Source organism: Cydia strobilella, chromosome Z (assembly GCF_947568885.1).
Source record: "Cydia strobilella chromosome Z, ilCydStro3.1, whole genome shotgun sequence".
NCBI lineage: Eukaryota > Metazoa > Arthropoda > Insecta > Lepidoptera > Tortricidae > Cydia > Cydia strobilella.
Genome location: NC_086068.1, coordinates 30749577 through 30772147, shown reverse-complemented (window position 1 = coordinate 30772147; position 22571 = coordinate 30749577). Strand labels below are relative to the sequence as shown.

Sequence of the window (22571 nt, the reverse complement as noted above, 5' to 3'; positions counted from 1 at the left end):
CATGAAGATCCTGTAGTCGTCCGGTCTCCCGAGGTCGCGCCCTGTGAGGGTGGTGGTTTTGGATTCGTCCAGCCATCTGTCCCGCTTTCCTTCGCGAAGTGTGACCACTACTGTGGCTAAGTTCCTTTTCTGTCCTTCTGGTGCCTTACTGGCTTTTCTGTATGTTTGTATGATGTCTTCGGGGTCCTGGTTTATTTTTTCAGCGATTTTTTTCACAGTTTCCTTCAGGTTTTCACCCTCAGTTTTTTGTAAGCCGCAAATTTCCAGGTGATTACCCATTTGGTTTTGTTCCATAATCTGGACTTTTTGTTCGAGAAGTTCAACTTTGTTCTTCATATTGGTGAGTTTATTTTTTAAGTCCATGTTTTCGTTTTCTACCCTCTTTGTTTTTTCTTTAAATGAGTTATATTTAATAACTGTGTTGATTGCGATGAGTTTCCTGATCTAATGAAACATAGTACAGTCACTCCTTTATTTAAATCAGGTAGCACATCCGACCCCACTAACTTTCGACCGATATCAGTGTTACCGACATTCAGTAATTTTTTTGAAAAATTAGTATTGTCTCAGTTATTGAAACATTTTAACGTCAATAATTTAATGCATAACAAACAATTTGGTTTTACACGGGGTCGCTCAACAACCGACGCTGGTGTTGAGCTAATTAAACAGATCTTCGATGCCTGGCAGGAGTCGCAGGATGCTTTGGGTATCTTCTGTGATTTATCTAAGGCCTTCGATTGCGTCTGTCATGAAATATTGATCAGGAAACTGCACTTTTATGGAGTAAGAGGATCGGCAGTGAATTTAATTAAGTCCTACTTACACGGTAGAATACAAAGGGTCGATGTGAATGGACAACGATCACCGGGGTCATGGGCTTATGGGTGTACCGCAGGGATCAATATTGGGGCCTTTCCTGTTCCTTATCTACATTAATGACCTGCCATACCTTGTAAAGACCGACCATGATATAGTATTGTTTGCAGACGATACCTCACTTATTTTCAAAGTTAAACGGCAGCAACAAGCTTACAGTGATGTAAACGATGCTATTTCAGAAGTAGTAAATTGGTTCAATGTTAATAACCTATTGTTAAATGAGAAAAAGACTAAATGTATTAAGTTTGTCACTAGTAGTAACGTAAGGCATGTGCAAACAAGTGTCATTGTGAAGGACGAGGAATTGGAATTGGTTGATAGTACAGTTTTTCTTGGTATAACTTTAGATTCTAAACTCCAATGGGGTCCCGGTCAATATAAGTCTAGTGAAACTAACCGTGAATCATTCAAAACTCCAATTTATTATTATTCTTAAAAACATTGAATTATTATAGATATGGCATATACCAGCCTTCTGTAAACATTAAATTTAGATATCAGTATTCCCTGCTTTCATTTGGTCGCCATTACCTCCAACGCTGAACATAATGGCTGGCTCGTCAAACACCAAAATTGTATAAAAAATACTAGTCTAGAAACTTTCTAGAATAAAAATCTAAATGTCAAAAAATACGGATTACCTAATATAGGTATTCATTGAATTATCAATTTCATCATTATTAACACAATAATTACTTAACCGAATATTAACTAATAATAATAACTTGAATCATGGAACAAGGATTTACTAAGGCAAACAGTGCTAATTTGCCTAGAATCGGTGTGATGATGCTTGGAGTTTTTACAATCAAACGAAGACTTTTGTTCAGCAGAATTTAGAAATGTTAAAAATTCCTTGTAAGTACAATAAACAAGATTTATAACTATATAAAAATCATACTAATTTAAGTAATTAACTAAATCCAAATCCCGTACAATCGCTTTTTATGTGTATTCCATAGCAGGTTAATATTAGAATTTGTCATTATGTCTGATGCAACTTTTATATTAAAGTTACTCCTCAAACAAGATAGAGAAAGCCTACCGTTAGCCTCCTATACGTTGGCCGCGATAGCTAAAGACGCCGGTTCGAATCCGGCCTTCACCACTGGAGGGCTTCGTCACTTTTTCTTTAATATATGACATCTATTACAGTTTTTAATTTATATATAGTAGTGTGACTACTTAAAAAACACAAATCAAAATATTTAATAAAATAATTTGATTTGTTCTCAAAACTTGTTCAAATGTTCATAGATGGCAGCACCAGTCTCTCTCGCTACAACGTAAATCCGTAAGGAGTTCGTTTAGGAGGTGCAAGCGCGCACTGCTTGCCCTTAGAGCTGGTCAAAGACGCCTAGTCTTACTAAGATGGCATATAGTCGAGAAATTCGGACGGGCACCGCCGTGGCGGGGTGGCCTAGGGGTTCATGGCGTTAGCCGCGATAGCTAAAGACGCCGGTTCGAATCCGGCCTTCACCACTGGAGGGCTTCGTCACTTTTTCTTTAATATATGACATCTATTACAGTTTTTAATTTATATATAGTAGTGTGACTACTTAAAAAACAAAAATCAAAATATTTAATAAAATAATTTGATTTGTTCTCAAAACTTGTTCAAATGTTTATGTTTCTTACTTAACATTATAGGACAGTTTTTCAAAATTTGTCATCATGCCTATGTTCCCACTGAGCAAAGCTTCCACCTGCTGTGCTAGCTGGTCGACACGTTGACCTAATTCTGACACTGCACCCATCGGTTCCGATGATGTGCTGACTAAGTTTCTAAGATTCTGACTACGATTTGCCCGTCAAATAGAAAGCTACAGGTTGTTTTCATATTTTCTTCCGCCTTATAGCTTGAACGGACATTGAATTGTTGCAAGCAACCAATTAATTTATTTAACAACAACATTTAAAATGTCGTAGGTATATTTTCAACGTACTGTGCCTCTTATATGTCCACCTGAAGAATCACTAATTTTCCAACATGTTACGGTAATTGATATGACGAACCATACAAATATCTCATAAATCATGGTCCGCTATGGGTCGTTACTCGCACATTTCCTGCCAATCGATATTTACGATCTCAACCAGTTTCCTTTAGTTACGCTACAGGAACATAGCGGTTTCCTTCGTGCATAGATTTTACTATGTATGCTTGTTAGTTACTAGTAAACAATAGACAATATTTAAAATGTTCTGTTACAGTCGGAACCAAAAAAAAGATATAATTGAAAGGTATTAAAACATGGATTTTCCATATACTGTAACAATAGTAGATTGATAACCAAGGTTTGAAAGGCACTCATTTATGTCGAGGTAGTTAGTAGTAGTCCGAGATGGAAATGGTGCCTTTCACCCGAGTTAAACACTCTACTTTTCATATCGAATGCGAGGAAACAAAACAAGACAAGGCTGCATAATCAGTACCTACCTACGACCTAATTGAAGTAATAGACATATATTATGTAACGTATGGCCATGATTTCTTCCATAGTACTTACTTGCAATCGGAGATTTTGCATGTCTAGAGATAAATAACCCATTGCGAAAACATATTTAGTTAACTCGATTTGCCAAAACATTTGTAAGTACAATAAACAATATTTATAATTATATAAAAATCATACTAATTTAAGTAATTAATTAAATCCAAATCCTGTAAAATCGCTTTTATGTGTATTCCATAGCAGGTTAATATTAGAATTTGTCATTATGTATCTATGAAAGACAACACTGGTGTAATTTGAAACGGCACCAAATATAATGACTACCAAAAAATACTCTAGTACCCTAAATAAAGAAATCGCTTTCACCAAAAAATAATACTAAACACCAAAAAAATAAGGTCTAAAATTACAAAACTACCACCTGTTTAAATCACGACTGCACTTCAAATTGTATTCAAATACCAAAAATCATGAATGATCACCAAATATAATTAATGATCACCAAATCTTGAAGAGCAAATTAATGCGATATTTTCACTTAAATAAACCACTATGATTACCAAAAAATGTATACATATTACCAAATAAAGTAAAATGTTGCCGTAATTACTAGCCCCTCCCGCTCAATCCCCCGTACACCGCACCGCACGCACCGCGCTCGCCTGACGCAATCCTCATTTCAGTCACGCGCCACGCTTACAGAAAAGAAATGCTACTAGAGAAGTGGGGTAAGGTTAGGTTAGAACTGCGATCCTTACAGAAACGAAATGCTACTATAAAATTGGGTTATGTTAGGTTAGAACTGCTTCCCTTACAGAAACGAAATGCTACAAAAAAAGTGGGTTAGGTTAGAACTGCGACCCTTACAGAAACGAAGTGCTACAAGAAAAGTGGGTTAGGTTAGGTTAGAACTGTGACCCTTACAGAAACGAAATGCCTTCAAGTAAAGGGGGTTAGGTTAGAACTGCGACCCTTACAGAAACGAAATGCTTTTGTAAAAGTGGGTTAGGTTAGGTTAGAACTGCGACCCTTGCAGAAACGAAATGCTGGAAAAAAGTGACGAAGTGGATTAATTTATTTAATGGAATAACAAGGTGATAAATATTTGCACATTTTTAACCGACTTCAAGTAATTTGCCTTAATAGGATAGCAAAATTAAAAAATTTGGTTATAATTTTACATTAAAATAGAGGTCTAATTTTGGTAATAATTTACTATTTATGGGTTTACAATGATTAGTTTAGAGTCATTTGCAAATAGGATAACAAGATTAAAAAATTTGGTTATAATTTCACATTAAAATGGAGTTCTAAGTTTGGTCATCGTTTACAATTTTTGGTTTAAAAATGATTATTTTGGTGTTAATTGTTTTAAAAGGATAAAAATATGGTATAAATTTGGGAATCATTTCTCATTAAATAGGAGTTCTTATTTTGGTGATCATTCATTATTTTTGGTGGTAAAAACAATTTTTTTTGGGTTAAATTTTACTAAATCTGGTGATCTGTTAAATAAATGCCATTTGAAACCTAACCTCAAAAACCTACTCTTATGCAACTTTTATATTAAAGTTACTCCTCAAACAAGATAGAGATACTGTTAGGTATAGAAACTAATAAATAAATTAAATAGTCACATCGAAATGATCTTCGCAAAAATAAAGATGAGACTTAGACAATACGGCCATTGTCTCGCCTTGCAAGTTTAAGCTACTTGTTTCGCGTTGTTTTATTGTGTGCAACATGCACAAATAACTTATTAGGAGTTGTTATTGATGTATTATTACACTGAGGAACCGCACAACATTTATACACTTTGGTATTCATATTTAATAATACGAAATAAACAAATTATTTAATAAGCTTCTAAGGAACGCCTAGAACGTGCATTTTGTTTATATGAACTTGACGTCACTAGGGACGCCATGACACTTACAAGCGTTTTGGAGCGAATTTAAAATCTAAAAACTAAAATGTAGTTTTTACATACTAAACCTTTATTAAATTCAGAAATATGTTATTCATCCATACTAATATTATAAATGCGAAAGTCTGTCTGTCTGTCTGTCTGTCTGTGTGTTACCTCTTCACGCTTAAACCGCTGAACCGATTTAGTTGAAATTTGGTACACAGATAGTTTGAGTCCCGGGGAAGGACATAGGATACTTTTTATCCCAGAACTCACCCCTCAAGGGGGTGAAAAGGGGGATGGAAACTTGTATGGGGAATCAATAACCGCTGAACCGATTTAGATGAAACTTGGTATGGGGATAGTTTGAGCTGTGGGAAAGGATATAGAATAACTTTTATCCCCGAAATCATCCCTTAAGGGTGTAAAAAATGGGGTGGAAATGTATAGTGTAGACCAATTTGGGGGTGAAAAAAAGGGTGCATTAAAAAGCAGATTTGTTTAAGAATTAAGTTACCCAAATTACTAATTCCACGCAGACGAAGTCGCGGGCAAAAGCTAGTAGTAAATAATTTATGATTATAGGACAGTTTTTCAAAATCTGTCATCATGCCTATTGTTCCCACTGAGCAAAGCTTCCACCTGCTGTGCTAGCTGGTCGACACGTTGACCTAATTCTGACACTGCACCCATCGGTTCCGATGATGTGCTGACTAAGTTTCTAAGATTCTGACTACGATTTGCCCGTCAAATAGAAAGCTACAGGTTGTTTTCATATTTTCTTCCGCCTTATAGCTTGAACGGACATTAAATTGTTGCAAGCAACCAACTATCTACTCACAACAATCTACTATTAATTAGCTTAACGTCAGCATCGGTTGGCAGCCGACTCTGCGCAAAACCAAATTGCTTATTATGCATTAAATTGTTGACGTTAAATCGTGTGAATAATTGGGACAGAACTATTTTTTCTAAAATTTTACTGAATATCGGTAGCACATATTTATATGGAACCCTGAAATGCTAAGAGATTGAAATAAATGAGTTGTTTTTATTTTACTATTTTTCATTATAGTCTGTATCTTTATGTATTTAAAAGAATGTAAACAAACCACAATTAGGTATTTTATTGGAGAAGAAATTTTTTCAAGTCAATTAATTTAACTCGATTTGCCAAAACTTACAAAAGTTTTACTACGATGTATTACTTACTTACAAAGTTTTAACCCGTTTTTCACCACCTTGGGGACGAATTTTCAAAAACGCTGAAATTATTTTTTCAACACTTGCTCAAAACGACGTTTTTATGATAAACGCTTGAAAGCACCCAACGAAACAATAGCACCCATCGCCAGATGGTCGTGCTGCCGTCGCGCTAACATCTAAGAGCTGTCCCGCGCCCGCGCGACGCTCCTTTGCTCAATTTCAGAATCCCGCGAAAGTGTTTATATATAGTGACGTCTATCAGTGCATCCAGATTATACATTACTCAGGTGTACTAGTGCGGTCCGTGCCTACGCAAGCCACCTGCAAAAGTACGCTGCGACATCAGCGGTGTCGTGACGCGGCGACTGGCGGCCCGGCCTGCAACACGGCTGAATTTGGTGAGATCTTTCTAAGTCTGTTAGGCCAAAGCATTAGGCACAACATTCCAGGTGCACAACATACTAGCTTACCATCTACGAGACAGCGTTGTTTCATAGCGCGATTATATTGTATCAAATAGGCAACGAACGTGTAGTGTCGGAAACAGGAGGGACCGAAGAGGACATCGCTTCGAGAATCGCCAAGGGGAAAGCAACCTTCGCACAGCTCCGTCCGGTATGGCAATCGCGGAAACTGACTAGGAGAGTTAAGCTCAAGATATTCCGGTCCAACGTGAGAACCGTATTGCTGTACGGATGTGAGACGTGGAAGGTCACTAACAGCTCCAGCTCGCGTCAGCTCCAAGTCTTCATCAACCGCTGTCTTCGCCGTATCCTCGGTGTATACGGGCCCGAGAGAATATCCAACGTAGATCTGTGGGAACGTTGCGGTGAGACTCCGATCGACCAGCAGATCAAACGCCGCAAGTGGAACTGGATCGGCCACACGCTCCGAAGGGACCCGGATCACATCCCGAGGCAAGCCCTAGACTGGAATCCCCAAGGAAAGCGGAAACGTGGTCGCCCTAAGCAATCCTGGCGGCGGACGATCATCGCAGAGGCGGCGACCATTGGCAAGACGAAATGAAGCGCGAAGCTCAAGACCGAACGGGATGGCGGAGCACTGTGGATGCCCTCTGCCCCATCTGGGGGATATAGGACCATCAGTCAAAAAAAGTAAGTCAAATAGGCAACGAACGCAGATCTCATAGTATACTTCAGTTAAATACCTAGTTTCATCTAGTTTTAGAATGACACCTTAACTAATCGTCCTAATTTACGGATCTAGTCTTCCAGTCACGTAGCGCGACTATATTGTATTAAGTAATGAAGGCAAGTCGCACAGATTTAAGAGCCCTTATTAATACAAACGAGCGTATTTTGCAAAATGCCTCCTTTTTCATTCAACATTACGACGTAACTATTAGTATTTATTCAAAAACTGTTAACGTTCTCAAATAATCATTTCCTAAACTAGCGGCTGAAATAGTTAAAGATTTCATTTTCTCTTTTTAAACCTAAAATAAATGAGTTTTCATGGGAGTATTTTTCAAAATTTGCAGTGAGAAGTGTCGTTTCGGTTGCCAATTTTGCAGTAAACAAGAATCATTTGGTACATGAATGATTACAATTCAATTCACCATATCTTGTACGAGGGGCTGATATGATTGAAAATCAAAGATTCATTTAAAAAGATTGATAAAATACCTTCCGAGTTTTCTTAATTTTTTCGGTGAAAACAGGGTCGCATAATATTTTTTTATCGCAAATTGAACTTATATTTTGCCCTCAAAATAATATTATAGCAAACTTTAACTTTATGTAAACCCGTAAAAAAAATCATAACTATAGGACCTATTTTGCCGTAAATTTAAATATTTTTTAAAAGAAGTATAAATCAGGCTGCACGGACGCTGCGCGCTCAGTCTCCGCCGGGCGCGCTTAGTGGACAGACCTGTGCTCGATCGTCAGGCGTTTGTTGCTTTCGTAACCAGCGAGCTAGTTCCGAGAAGTAGTGTATACTGCGATTAGAAAATCTTGATCCTTAGGTGATCAATGTAATCATAGGTACATTTTATGGCACAAATATTAATTTTTTTCGCCTCGGTGATCGGGTCTGTTCAGGGTGCCTAGCCAAGATGCCAACCGATTAGGTACCTATAGTTTACATTAAAACCAAATCTGTAGCTGGCCTCTGAATGGGTAGTAGAAACGGGTTCCGTATGTCTTTCCCTTTCCAGATGACCAAGGTGCCTAGCCAAGATGCCAACCGTTTAGGTACCTAGAATATAATTTACATTAAAACCAAATCTGTAGCTGGCCTCTAAAATGGGTCGTAGAAACGCGTTCCTTGTGTCTTTCGCTTTCTAGATGACCAGGGTGCCTAGCCAAGATGCCAACCATTTAGGTACCTATAGTTTACATTAAAACCAAATCTGTAGCTGGCCTCTAAAATGGGTAGTAGAAACGCGTTCCTTATGTCTTTCGCTTTCCAGATGACCAGGGTGCCTAGCCAAAATGCCAACCGTTTAGGTACCTATAGTTTACATTAAAACTAAATCTACAGCTGGCCACTGTAATGGGTAATAGAAACGCGTTCCGTATGTGTTTCGCTTTGCAGATGACCAGGGTGCCTAGCCAAGATGCCAACTGTTTACGCTCCGTAGCGAACGAAACGCAACCGTCTCTGTCGCACTAATATGGAAAAGTGATAGAGAGAGATTACCCTATCGTTCGCTGCGGAACGAACGACTGGCATCTTGGCTAGGCACCCAGGTTTAGGTACATATAGTTTACATTAAAACCAAATCTATAGCTGGCCACTGTAATGGGTAAAAGAAACGCGTTCCGTATGTGTTTCACTTTGCAGATGACCAGGGTGCCTAGCCAAGATGCCAACTGTTTACGCTCCGTAGCGAACGAAACGCAACCGTCTCTGTCGCACTAATATGGAAGAGTGATAGAGAGAGAGATTACCCTATCGTTCGCTGCGGAACAAACGACTGGCATCTTGGCTAGGCACCCAGGTTTAGGTACCTATAGTTTACATTAAAACCAAATCTATAGCTGGCTACTGTAATGGGTAATAGAAACGCGTTCCGTATGTGTTTCGCTTTGCAGATGACCAGGGTGCCTAGCCAAGATGCCAACTGTTTACGCTCCGTAGCGAACGAAACGCAACCGTCTCTGTCGCACTAATATGGAAGAGTGATAGAGAGAGAGATTACCCTATCGTTCGCTGTGGAACAAACGACTGGCATCTTGGCTAGGCACCCAGGTTTAGGTACCTATAGTTTACATTAAAACCAAATCTATAGCTGGCCACTGTAATGGGTAATAGAAACGCGTTCCGTATGTGTTTCGCTTTGCAGATGACCAGGGTGCCTAGCCAAGATGCCAACCGATTACGCTCCGTAGCGAACGAAACGCAACCGTCTCTGTACTAATATGGAAGAGTGATAGAGAGAGATTACCCTATCGTTCACTACGGAACGAACGACTGGCATCTTGGCTAGGTACTCTGGTCATCTGGAAGACAAAACACATACGGAACGCGTTTCTATTACCCATTTTAGTGGCCAGCTACGGATTTGATTTTAAGTGGTTTTAACGTAAACTGTAGGTCCTAAACCCGAGTGCCTAGCCAAAATTCCAGTCGTTCGTTCCGAAGCGAACAATAGCGTAATCTCTCTCTATCACTCTTCCATATTAGTGCGACAGAGACAATTACGTTTCGTTTGCTACGGAGCGTAAACGGTTGGCATCTTGGCTAGGCACCCTGGTCATTTGGAAAGCGAAAGACATACGGAACGCGGTTCTATTACCCATTTCAGAGGCCAGCTGCAGATTTGGTTTTAATGTAAACTATAAGTACCTAAACGGTTGGCATCTTGGCTAGGCAACTTGGTCATCTCTGGGTACAAGTATGTATATTTTCTCAACATAATAAACTGAAATTACTACTACCATGCATATAAAATAAAAGAGTGTCTATAACAATAAAATTAATGTTACTTGCTATTGAAATCGACAACGATCAAGATTATTCTTCTCTACGTTCAAAACGCGTTATAGTTGCCGGCGCTCGCGTGCCGCGCGTCAAAGCCATCTATTGAGTGTTATTTCGTGAAATCGATGAACGCTCCAGGGATTAAGGCCTCTTAAGTTAGTTTTGTGGCTAGTTAACCACATGCCTAGTTCCTGCCAACCCGGTAAGGAAGCCTGAATCTGGTAGTCCTAACCTATATCTAGTCTACACGACAACACTGGCTCATAACGCGTACGCGCAACAGAACCTAGCTTAAGTGGACGTAGTTACGCGAAAACGTTCCAACCCACAAGTCACTCGAAAATGAGTTACCATAACCAGGGTACTATTTTTGACATATTACATCATGTGCACACAAAGATGCTAGTATTTTAGGTTAGTTTCATCAATAAAGTTTGACCCAAATGTTCCAACCCACCATTATGCCAAGGACGTGTACTCAAATTAAAGTAAAAACATTACATGCATACTGAAACATATTGTTAAAAACTCTTAATAGAATAACATATCGTTATAATGTTCCACTTGTCTTGGAACATTATACTAAATTCATAAAACGCATATTTAATTGTTTCTTAAATGATCCATGTGGGTTGGAACGTTTTTGCAAAATCTTTATACATTTTTTATTCCTGCAAAAATGTTCCATGTAATTTGATACCTTTTAGATTAATCCATACTGTTTTTTTAAGCTGCGAAGACTGTTCTAAATAAATTGGAACGTTTTATTATAATATATTATTTTCAAATTTTTTGCTATAAACGATCCACATATACTTGATCCATTTTTGCTATTAAATATGTTCGAGAGAAAAAAATATTTTTTACCAAAATAAATAACTATGGTATATTTAAGTTTATGTATTTAGTCAAAAGAATCAATGGACTATTTAAAATAAAGGTGGCAACATAATTACTCTTTGCTCCCGTAAAATGACAGCACCAACGAAACGCACATGTGAAACGAAACGCCGCCGCGGACCTACTTGTCATCGTAGTGTGAAAACAAATGCCGACAAAGTAAGACGTGCTACCGTGTTGTCTTCTTTTGTTAAATTCGACGTAGTTACGCGAAAACGTTCCAACCCACAGCGACCCCATTTTGAGATAAACGCAATTTTGTGTTTTAGTGGTACACTTTTTCCCTGAAATTATTTCAGGCAAATACTATTGGTTTTACTGTGGAATGCCAAATTGGTTATTGAATGATATGCATATTTTTTGTAAATACATAATACAAGGGGCATATAAATAGGTAAAACGAGTTTGAAACGTTTTTGCTAAATTTAATTTTGTATGAACCTTGTTAAATAGCAATTATGCATAAACGTTCCAAAACGAATTTAAGTGTATTATTTTATAAATATATCTAAAATAAAGTTAATATGTAAAATAATAAATAACAATGAGGAACATACAAAAACAAAAAAAAAAATTAAAATGTATTACAAAAAAAATAGGACGTGATCTTTTGAGCTTAGAACCTATGCCAAAAATTAGCTGATATGGTTCCAAAAGTTATCAAAAACTTATATTAAACATTCAATCATCATCGTATTCTATTATCTCGAAGTCCGGAACTCCACCAAACCCATCAACGCGGCGGGCAGAGCGCACCGGCTACACTCCACCACGCGGCCACCGACGCCGCGCGCCTATAAAAGCGCAGATCCAGCGCCAGCTTGACGCCATACCTGTGTGGCTGACCAAATGGAGGCTTACGGTGAACGTCAGCAAGACCTAAGCGCTCCTCACGCGAGCAGCACGGCTCCCGCCGCCACTCAAGCTCCTAGGCGAGGAGATTGAGTGGCAGCACACAGTGAAGTACCTAGGGGTCACCATTGACAGGGGCCACACAATGAAGCAGCGCACCGAGGAGGTATTAAGGCGTACGAAAACTGCGCGCACATAACTTCGTCCAGTGCTCCACAGCAGCCTCCCCATTCGCACGAAGCCTGGACGAATTCATCGAACAACTTGCTCGCAGGATGTTCGATGGCGTCTCGTCGCAACACACACTGCTTCAGAGGATAGCCCCCCTACACGCCCGCTCCTTAAATGCCCGCCAGCCACGTGAACTCGTGCCCCCACCAGACCCTTAGGACACCACAAAGCAATCCGTGGCTTTGTTGCGTGATGTTGGCCAACATGACCTCAAAGCCATGATGGCCAACATAAAAAGAAGAAAGAAGAAGAGAGAAAATAGCCAGCACCTTAAACGCGGGCCCAACAGACCGGGCTGTTGTTACAGCCCGCGAAAGAAGCCACCAAAATGGGCATAGCCCAGAAAGGGGAGTGTAAGAAGACAGAGTACTAGCGGAAGCCAGTCGATGTTTCGAGCCCGCGCTGGAAACAACGGCTGCTCAGTCCGGTGTGGCGGCGTGCGTTCTCGCATTCGTCCCTGAATTCCTCTAGGTCTGAGTCCTTTATAGGCCGCGCATATTCGCGTCGATAGCCGAAGGACTCTTCCTTCCTTTCCCTGTAGTATAGCCTTGCATGGCCTCGCGTATTCGCGTAGATAGCCGGTAAGGTTATCCGCAGTATCCCCGTTCTCCCTAAACCTGTATAGGCCGCGCGTATTCCCCGCGTGTTCCCCGGGGAATGCTCCGCCATCCCGATATACCCAGGGCTTGCTGCTAGATTGTCGCGTGACTCCGGTTGTATGACGACTACGTGTCGATGTGTATAGCTTGCTCCCTTCAGGAGTATATCTAGACTAGAGTAATTAGGTCTAAGATTCTTGATCTCTAATAAAGGGCATAAAAGACCCCGAGTATCTACATTCAACTTGTGTTTTCTACTCCTTCCATACCCTGAGTTAGCCTGGAAACCTTCACTAAGCCCCTCAGGCTGAAGGACATGTATGATTCGCCCTCAGCGACAACCATTACATTTGGCGCCCAACGAAAAACTTACAATGAGAGTTGTGGTTAGCTCAGGAGGATAGGTTTACCCGTTTAGGGCGTAAGTAATAAATTTTCACAGAATAATCCCGTCATTTAGCCGCCGTCCGCCAGCTGAGCAACGGTAACCGAAGAAGCCAAACCCGTCCGTACCCAGCACTGGGGTAAGTCGAAGCCGCTATTCTAGATCGCCCTCCGCTCCGCGAGAGCCCTGGTCAGTAAGACCTAGTTATCCCGACGCGTCAACCGCACCAGACAAGACAAGAAGCAGTGAAGATGGAACCACCTGACAGGAAGGATGAAGCCAAGAACATATGGAAAATAATAAGGTAGTGGAACCTCACATTCAGACCCGTGGACGACGCGGTCGAATTCGTAGAACGATTAGAAGAACTATAATATCGGCGAGTAATATAATGAAAGAAAACTTTCTGACCTCCCTGCCCCGGATCCTACAAGGAAGAGCCTTATTGTGGTATAGGAACAACGCCAATACATAGAACTCATGGGAGGAGTTCATATATAGCATTGTCTAAGCTTTGTAAGTAAGCCTGGTTGCTAGAATCGTGGCTAGAAAACAAAGATATAAAGAGAACTTCACGGACTACCTCACAGATCTGCAAACATTAATGAGAAGATATGGAAACCTGTCATAAAAGGAAAAAACTGCGCCGCATTCACGAAAACATGCAGAAAAGCTATAAACTATATATAAAGAAGTAAGACTTCCAGGACCTGTCCGATTACTATAAATCGCTTCCGAATACGAGAACATAACGACACAAGGAAAGGATATTTTTTCTAGTGAATGTGGAAAAGTGGTATATTGAGCAAGAACTGCTGCAAGAGGAAACAGTGGGGAAAAACGAAGCCGTAGGAGCCGCAGGTGACTGTAACCGAGAAGACAACCGAATGTACGAACCAGTGTAAATAATAAGTAAATAATATCGCTGTCTAGTTCAGACACAGGTTCAACATCAACCAACAAACCTACAGGGAGTGCATGGAGAACGGTGCATTCAAAAAGGAAGTATTACCCAAGGCACGGCTGACTCAGCTGACTGTCGGCCTGGCGTAATAATATTGGAGGGGATAATATAATTTATGTTAGGCACCTAGCGGGGTTTTAGCGTAGCATTGCTGGTTTGCCCTGTTTAAGTGTTGTCTTATGATTCTTTTTTATAAACACATTTACCGTTAAGCAGAGTAACTAGGTTTTTGTGATGTATTTGTAACTGGGATCGCAATAAAAGTCTTTTAAATACACGGTTAAAGGATATTAGTCATGTTTAAGTGTAGTAACTGTTTTTTTGTGTAGCTATTTATTTAAAATAGTTTACGTGATAAAACGTAAAAATAGGGTTAAATGGCTTAAATGGAAATTTATGAAGTTTGTGCCAAGTAACGTTGTTTTAGCTATGTATCATGTAAGACATTTACTAAAATAAACAACTGCTAAGCGCTTTTATATAACTTATACTAGAAGAAAAATGTGGGTTTGCGATTTTATAGTATTGAGAAGTATCATAATATAATGCACTTAGCGTGTTAGGTCGACTCTGTATCTCCGTAACTACAAAAGATAAAAATATGATTCCAAGACCAGTCGATGGGAAATTCTTTCCTCTTTCAGAATATTTGTCCAAATGAAGACTGGTAATAAGCAGCTTTGAGGAGTTTTAGCGATTGGACGGCAGCCTAGCTTAAGCTAGTTTAATGGCCAGCCAATTATATGCCTAGTTTCACCTAACCCTGTAATAATGTTTAATTGGGTAGTCTTAAATTAACATATCGACTCTACGGGACAATATACCGTCCCATAGTGTGATTGCATAGTAATAAATATCGAAGGCAGATCGCATAACCTAAGCTAGCTATATACAGGTCTAGTTAATTGCATGCCTATATAGTTCCACCCTCCCACGTAATCCTGTAGTGATTCCTGTTTTTTTAAATTTAAGTATCTAGCCCACGACCCTGTAGTTACATAGCGTGATTATTTTGCGTTAACCAACGAAGGCGGACCTCATAGTTTAAATTAGCCATATCCGCTAATTTAGTTAATTGCTTAGTCTCACCTAATCCTATAATGACAACGTATTAACCCGTTAGTTTCAACTTGCGTATCCAACCTACTATTTACGAGTCAGCACTGTTTCATAGCGCCATTATATACTTATAGGCTCACCCAATCTTTCAGCGACGCCTTATTTGACCAGCCTTAATTTACGTTCCCACCTAAAATATACCACATACGAAACAGTGCTGTTCAATAGCGGCACAACCACACTACCTTGGGCAACGAAAGTGGTTCCCAAAGCCTAATTTAGTTATCTGATCCCGTTGTAGCACCTTATTGTGTTAATTGTAATCTATTGATTTAGTTTGGTACCGTAGCATTGCACTAAATAATAGATTGCCCTACTTCTATTGGGGCATCCAAGCGGAGTGCAGCATACCTAGATAACGAAGCTATAATTCTCCAAATCATAATAATTACATAATTATAACGACTCTTAGGTACTCTACTCACTCGTAATCCAAAAACGTGAAAAACGTATTGCGTCTCGAAAAATACCGGAATAATAACATCAATCACCCAAACAAAAGGTCTTTTTTTTTAAAACTATATTGCCAGTGCGGAAAACATTACGAGCCCATCCAAACAATACCAATTACTTGCAATAAAAGTAAGAACCGAATACCAAGCAAAGCTTAATTACGTTCAAAATCCCAACGCAACTTATTTTGTAAAAGTGTCCACATCTGACATCAATTCATATTATCTGTGCAAAATACGAACCATAAACAGCTATACATCAAACTAGCCAAGACAACAAGAGGGGTTTGTCTGCACATCTGCGTCATTGTCTTTAACTACGGAAAGCCAGCGTGCCCGTAATTAAGTAAACAGACGGTCAATAAACCTCGTCGGACTTTTCAGACAAATATGTTGTCCTGGATAAGAGCTATGATCACGATTAGCGATCCACGGAAGTGTAACGGATTACAATAGGACTAACTCATGCCCCCCCCCCCCCCCCCACGCCGATCCCGTAGAGGATTACATTCAAAATCAGTTAAAGATGGATTCTGGGCAGGCGAGGAAATCATACTAGCGGCCACGAGTTGTTTCCTGGTAAACATTCACGTCCACATGGAACAACAACCACCCCTACATTATAGAGCCCCCATACACGAAGCCCACAAAATGGGCACCTTACATCTGTTTTACAATAACCAACACTACGATTCGGTACGAATCCAGCCCCAAATAACGGAGATGGCAGATACAACGACACTCGACGCGAAGCAAGGCATCTCAAGCGAAATCCCTAGTCCGCGACCCGATGATATAGCAAGCCGACACAATGGGCAGTGAGGGCCCTGTTCACCAGAAGGTCCGCAAGAAACATCACCCATCTCGCTGAATAGCTCATGCAACAGCAACAAAAACGTTGATTCGACTGGATTTCGGTTACTAAGGTCATAAGGTCCACCCCTAACGCGGAAATTAGGTCACCACGAAAGTGTGATTCTGTCTCCGTGGCAACCTGGAACGTCAGAGGCTGCGCTACACCTCAAGACAATATCAACATCGATCACGAGCTATCAACACGTAACATTACAATAGCGGCATTCCAAGAAACTCACCTAGCAAGCGGCGAATTTATTTCAAATAACTATCGCTGGCTTCTGCACGGGGAACCGCGCCCGCGAGTAACACGCGGAGTGGCTATACTCATCCAAAAAACATTCAATACGAGATAATAAATACTTATAAAAAATACAATAACATTATTGCCACGCATCTAAGACTATTAATAGGCAGCAGTCAGTCACACACAGAATTATTCGTAATCAACACTCACGTCCCAACCGGAGCGGCAACGTGCCTTGCCAAAATCGGAACCCTACTACGACAAGCCCCAAAAAAAGCCTACCCTAGAGAGTACCTAGAGAGAGGTGATTTTAACGCCCACGTAGGGGCTAGGGAAGTAGGTAAACTAACCAAATTAATCTTAGAAGCCGCATAAAATATAGCTACAGAGCTCCATCCCGGCATCCCTCTGAGTGGCTCAACATGGCAGACGACAAAGGCGAATTCATCAAAGCAGCAAGAGAAATAAAGCAACTGGACCAAACCGACAGCGAATCAGACGAAGAAGAACCAACACCTCGAATCGACGAGCAAACGGCATCTCAAGATGATATTGGCCTCGCTTGGCACAAGATGTTACGAAGACCGAAACGAAAACGACGAGAAGCATATTATTACCAACGCTCTCCCTCGACAACATAACCTACTTTCCAATATTGGCTTAAGGCTGCATAGCCGGCTGATTATAACTATCCCTTTCCCATCCCAGAGCGTGTCACTCCCCATAAAATTACGTCCCCTGGTATACCGGCTAGTCTGGAGCAGGCATGTTCCTGGCTGGGTGTGGCGTCTCTTGTCTTGTCTTGTCTTGACTTGCTCAAAACGACGTTTTTATTCCACCGATTTTTGGCTCATAATCCTAGATATTAAACACGCGTGCTTTTTCAGTATATTATAACACTCGTGCTTTTTCATTACTTTATTCGACTGAGTTAAGAAGGTAACTGATTGCTAATAATATGCATGGAAACGGAGCCTTATTTAATTGGTCGGACTGGCGGGCACCGGCGCGCCCGACCGCCTGCCGCGGCCCGGCCGGCCCGCCCGCGGCCGGGACGAGGGGCGGCCGGCAGTATGACAGATGCAAGACTTTTACTGTAATGTTTTAACAATTTAAAATTTGATTGCTATGAAAGTATGTTTTTTCCTCGCAAGTATGTTGAAACACGTCGTATTAAACGCGTGTGCATTGGTCAAGAGTCAAGAGTCAAAGAGTCAATATATTCTTTATTCAAATAGGCCTAGCAACAAGCACTTTTAAATTGTCAAGTTTTAAATAAATATTACCTTAATCTAAATATTAGAGCAATTTATTATTATTCTTAAAAACATTGAATTATTATAGATATGTCAAACTTAATAATAAGAATTCACAAAAGGATCGTCAAACACCAAAATTGTATAAAAAATACTAGTCTAGAAACTTTCTAGAATAAAAATCTAAATGTCAAAAAATACGGTAATAGGTATTCATTGAATTATGATAATTGAATACCTATATTAGGTAATCCGTATTTGATAATTCAATTATCAATTTCATCATTATTAACACAATAATAAATAATTAATTATTATCAATCACAACCCCACGGTGTTTCATCATTCATGTAGTCTTGTGTGCTATAATAGGCTTTAGAGATAAGTTTACGTTTTACATATTTTTTAAATTTATCATTCCACACATCGGCTTTCTCTCGTGTGTAATGACCAACTTAGCACACTTGTATCACAATGTACTATTACAGTACATCTGGTGCTCCATTAGGACACCCTGTGCTAAAATAAGCACATTACGTAACAACGTCGAAAATTTATAGGGCCATAGGTACGATACACGTGCGAATAGGTAATACGCAACTACTTAGTGTCGATTTACGTTTTTCACGAATTTCCTATTTTTCGCACTTGTATCGTAAATAGCTATTCTTCCATTTTATTAAATTCCTTTTAACCAAGTTTCAAATTCCTAGCTCAAAATAAAGTTGGACCCCATACAAACTTTAATCCCCTTTTTAATGTTGATTTGTAACGGCTGTTATGCCTTTCTAAGAAGTTCTAAAGTATTTGTAATGGATTCCAACTTACAACCCCTTTTTAACACTTTTAGGGGATGAATTTTTAAAAACGCTGTTTTTTTTTTGTATTCTAATAATATGCCAATACAGTTTCAAGTCCCGCACTCAAAAAAATGTTTTATCTCCATACAAATTTTCAACCCCTTCTTCACCACCTTAGGGGATGAATTTTCAAAAACCCTGAAATTAGTTAAAATACCTCTTTACGAAGTTTCAAATTCCTAGCTTAAAATAAAAAATTTACTCCATACAAACTTTCATCCCCTTTCTAACCCCCTAGGTGTTGAATTTCTCAAAATCGCTTTTTATCTCTTGTCTATAATTTGTCTGCCTGTCTATACTAATGTAATGTGCTATTATTGTTGTTATAATTGTTACTGTTTTATGTATGATTATTGCTGTTAGTTTTAAGTTTCGTGACGCATTGGTTCAACTGTAATGTCATGTAAACATTCTTATCAATATTTTTTTTTTAAATAAAATAGAGTAAGTATGGGGAAGATGACAAAAGGCCTTTCGTGTCGATCTACGAAATCATACGCGGGAGAGGCTGCAATTTCCTGGCCCTGAAGCCGTGGAACACGACCGCATCCTGTTACTTATACAATATGTCGGCTGTCGACATTTTAACCAGGAATTTACAAAACGCTAACCGTGGCTTTCAGATTTCGCTCTTCTTTGTGCTGTGTAACGATAGGTAAAATTATTATTTCAAATTGATTTACTTTATAGATAGAACTTCTTATAAGTGTTACGAGTTTTCATCGGACTTTAAATTTTTCAATGAGGACTTTTTTTAATTTGGTTTAAGACTGCGTCGACATTCCAATGGCGCCCTCATTAGGGAAATACATAATTTCAAGTTGCAGTTCAAATTCAAATATACTTTATTCATGTAGGCCTAGCAACAAGCACTTATGAATAAGATAAGATAAGATAATATTTATTAATTTAAAACTTATGCTAATTGGTTTTATACAATGGTAAATATACAATTTATACTTAAATACTAGTACATTCATAGATTCAACTCAAAATAGGTACAGGTCAAATTAAAAACTTTAATACCGAACGAATTTGTATTTTCTGCCGCTCATGGAAATTTGATAACAATACCTAAACTAAGTAAACATTTACTTGTATCTTAGGTATGCACTTTTTGTAGGTCAATGTATCAGTGGGTAAATGCTTACCAGACAAAATGGTTATTTATAATAACATTAACAATAAACTAAGTGACTATGACTAATCTTCTACTGTCTAGCAAGTTAATTGGTGACATAAATAAATAATTAATTTGTACAGTGTAATATAAATCTCTCCTACTTTACTTTACTTCTATGTAACTACTTCTAGTAGCATTTCTGTGTCCTCGTACGTCTTGCCAATGAGCAATGTTTGTACAGCTTTTATGCAGACTTTACTGGGCATTGGGTAAATATTCAATAACAGATTGAATTTATTGTAAAGAAAAGAGCCGAGGAAACAGAAAAACTTACGTGTGCTTGCGGAGCGGAATGAATCTTTGGTGCAAACGATGTCTGCACGTCGCTTGCCAGATAAGATCTGGGGGTTATAGGGTATGAGTAAATGTTTTTTTACTACTGTGCTACTAGAAGTACGTGTACGAATAGCTGTCGAACGCTGAGAACTTTACACTCGGTCAACAATTGGGCCGTGGGATAACGTAAGGGACGGAAAGTACTAACTTTGAGAACTGCCCTCTGAGCTCTTTCTAAATCTTGTTAGCTCCTCCCCAGGACGTGATACAGTATACTAGCAGTGCTTGACAAAGTGCAAGATAAACGGATTTAATAAGAGTCCGATTTGCCGCATGTCTTAGGTTTTTAAAAACATAAATTAACTTTCTAACTCTAGCCGTCAGAGATTCAATGTGTGCTTTAAATTTAAGATGCTGATCGATGATAACACCTAGGTACTTGATATTGTTAGTGGTACTGAGTTTTGGGCAATTATTAGGACAGAGGTTGACACTCGATGTGTCGGGATTTGGACAGTTATGTGACTTATGGGCCTAGCGATTCATACTCACACGAGGCTTCAATATCATCAAGTAAGGCGTTGGTTGCGTTATCCATTTTTGTTGATATGTGCAGCAGATGACGTTAAAACGCGGCGCTCTAGGCGCCCTCATAATCAATGGAGTTTAAATATCTAATTTGCGCATTTTTCTTAGCTGGGCACTGGTCGTCTCCGGTTGTATGATTGTACGGCTTTTTAAAGCGCATACACGTAGCACATTTGGCGGGTTCGGCTCGTTTTGGACACTCCTTAAAACTATGGCCTGATGACCCGCAATGTCCACAAGTAGGTATCTTTGCAATATTTAGCCGAATGGCCGTATAAATGGCAAACATAACAACGGGTCAGGAGTGTAAAATCACGTACTAGGCAAGATGTCCAATTGATAAAAATGCGTTGTTGTTGTATGAGCATTCGTCGGACTTCGGCTGTGCATTCTAGAATGTAGTTGCAGGTAGATGTCCTTTTTTCCTGATTTATGACTAAGTTTTATTGCGCTCGTAAATATATCCCTAGTGAGATTTAGCTGTAGGTCTGCAACGTTTTGTTCAAAAATACAATCGAAAACTTCCTTTTCGGACAAATTTGTCGGGACTCCTATAATGATTATCTTCGGTCTCCTTTTGGTGGAGTCTTCTACTTTGAGTCCCGATTGCTGAAGCTGCTGAGATGCTTTAAGCTTTTCAAGGTCATCCTTTCTATCGGTGCTGATTATGACGCCACCGTTCTTTGTTTTTCTCATGCCACGAACGTGAAGTTTCAGGGTCTCGGGCTTGATTATGTTTTGAATCAGGTTTTTGGTGTCCTCACTGGATTTCTCTTTGTCGGCAGGGTAAATTACGATGCTACTAGACTTGGTAGGCACGACAACCGAACTTTTCCCGGTCCTAACCATGTCGGCGAACGATTGTTTTTCTTCGGTTGTTGCTTTAGCTTGCATGCACTGCTTGAGTTCTTGTAGTTGGGTGCTGATGTTTTTTTCCTGAGACAAGGTATTTACTTTAGCTTGGTAAAGTAAACAATTCTGCTTGATTGCTTGGTATTGTACAGCCAATTGCGAGATTCCTCCCAATACGCTCTTGCTAAGCCCGTTTATTCTCAGTTTTTGGTTGTCACGTTACGCCCTCCTCCACGTATATTGGAGGAGTGAGTAACGGAGCAGGGAGGGAGGAGGTAGAAAGGAAAGGATAGATATAACAGGGGTAGGTTCTTTATTTATCGGCTTTTGTCTCAATATGACACGCTAACAAATGGTATAATTACAAAAGAATAAATACGATTGTAGTCGCGCTAGTAGCACGCGCAAGGCAGGAGCACGCGCACGGTAAGGCGCGCAGATAGCACGCGCAAAGGTAAGGCGCGCAGATAGCACGCGCAAGGTGAGGCGCGCTGGTAGCACGCGCACAGTAAGGCGCGCAGATAGCACGCGCAAAGGTAAGGCGCGCAGAT

The 22571-nt window shown here is 39.7% G+C and overlaps 1 protein-coding gene, 1 long non-coding RNA gene and 1 pseudogene across 2 annotated transcripts in view; 2 read left to right on the top strand and 1 right to left on the bottom strand.

Moving 5' to 3' along the window:
- The window catches only part of LOC134754494 (uncharacterized), a 296086-nt gene that overhangs the window by 9854 nt on the left and 263661 nt on the right, over positions 1-22571 (top strand). The window lies entirely within an intron of this gene.
- LOC134754189 (neuroligin-4, Y-linked-like) overlaps positions 1-22571 on the top strand; it is a 146565-nt gene that overhangs the window by 19359 nt on the left and 104635 nt on the right. The gene's annotated exons all lie outside the window — the stretch shown is intronic.
- On the bottom strand, positions 21121-22239 carry LOC134754756 (uncharacterized; annotated as a pseudogene).